The sequence below is a fragment of the Anomaloglossus baeobatrachus genome, chromosome 11 (assembly GCF_048569485.1).
Source record: "Anomaloglossus baeobatrachus isolate aAnoBae1 chromosome 11, aAnoBae1.hap1, whole genome shotgun sequence".
NCBI lineage: Eukaryota > Metazoa > Chordata > Amphibia > Anura > Aromobatidae > Anomaloglossus > Anomaloglossus baeobatrachus.
The window spans coordinates 160,545,098-160,546,936 of NC_134363.1; positions in this window are offsets into that span (position 1 = coordinate 160,545,098).

Sequence of the window (1,839 nt, forward strand, 5' to 3'; positions counted from 1 at the left end):
CTGAAAGCCAGCTTCAGCTAGAGAGAAAGCACGGAGTGGGAAGTAAGGAGACTGCTAGAGAGCACCAGGCCCAACCGGGTGGCAGATCCCGAAGCGAAGATAGATCCAGCTTTCTTCTGCTAAACCTGCCGGTGTGGGGCTCTCAAAGCCCACACCACAACACCACAAAAGCCGCAGCCACGTAACCGCAGTGAGGGCCCATAGGTCACAGGAGGCAAGCAGCTGGAGTGGCCTGGTCCGGGGAACAAGCAAACGGCAAACAAAAGGGGGAGAGAGGCTGCAGCATCTTCCCTGGGTGACCCCCATAGGGACTCAAAGTCGGGGTCACCCCAAACCACCAAGGGCTAAGGAAGGCGAGTCAGTAGTCACCCTCATAAAGTCAGCCTGAAGGATACCTGGTTCCCATCTGGTTCATCCCAGCTACGCCCGGGTTACTCACCCTGCCATCAAATGTGAGTAAAAACCCTGAAAGACATCCTGCCTGTGTGGTCATTCTGCGACTTGTGGTACTACGCACCTACACCGGGCCCTGGGGCTTGCCTCACTCTCAGGAGGCTATTCCAACTAACTGCACACACCATCAGCCCCAGGCGACCCTCAACCTGCAGTGGCGGTCCCTACTGGCCGCAATACTGAGAGTGGCGTCACGACTACAAAGAAGATCTCCTACCTGTGACCAGAACCAGCTACGTGGAGTCCCTGAAGGTATGCACCGATACCACACCTGAGGGGCTTCACATTAGCACCACCGCTGCTCGATATGGGGATCCCGGGAGTGGTGATGTGGAGCAGCCAGTTGTTGTGTTGCCCCTCCGTGGGTAGGGGTTGGTGATCTCGGGGCCCAGGGAGGAGGTGGGAGATGCAGGGCCTGGTGGGCGCAGGGACGCGGGGGCAGCGCTGTGCCTTCCGGCACTGTGGTACTCACTCAGCCTAAGACGGTGACACAGTTCTCGGTAAACACACAGCTGGAAAGACGGTTCCCACGGACGGCTGCACTTGCTCTCCCAGTAGGTAACGGTGATGTCCCTTTGACCTGCACCTATTGTCTCTATGTTGGTAGTGATGGGTTCCCATCGGTAACCCGCTCCCCGGCTTGGATATGGGCCGGAGGAGCCCTACTTTGCCCGCAGACGCTGGCCCCGAGGAACTGGTGCCCTGGCGGTGGCGGTGTTCCTCCTTAATGGTTGGGCTTTTGCCTTCAATCGGGACTTGGTTGTTTGGAGACAGACGTCCCCTTCACTGACAGACTTGGCAATTTATGGCGACTCCTAGCCTTGCCGGGGTCCGAGAGGCCCCTGCCCAGGTGCTGACTGTCCTTCGTATACTGCTCCAGACCGCCAGGCCACTACCCGTCCACGGTCCTTCCAGCAACCTCCGAGCAGTCCCCCTCCAGACAATCACCGCTGTTGCTGACCTTGCTGACACTGTCCTGCACTTAGCCGGACTAACTTCAGGCCTTTCTACTGTCACTCTTACTCTTTTCTTCTTTGCTCCACTACTACTTCACTTTCACTTCACTTAGCTTCTCCAGTTGTTTACTCCTTCACTCCCCTAACTGCACTGCCTGGTTCCTCCCACCTCCAGGGCTGTGAACTCCTCGGTGGGCGGAGCCAACCGCCTGGCCCACCCCCTGGTGTGAACATCAGCCCCTGGAGGAAGGCAACAAGGATTTTAGTAGCCTTGATGTTCCTAACTGGGATGTAGGGTGTGGTGGTGTGATGACCTGTGACCCCTGGCTTGCCCAGGGCGTCACACTTCCCTTATTGTACCACTTTTAAAAATCTCTATATACTCCCTAAATACCATTATTTAAAAATGACTATAATAAGGACTTATCAC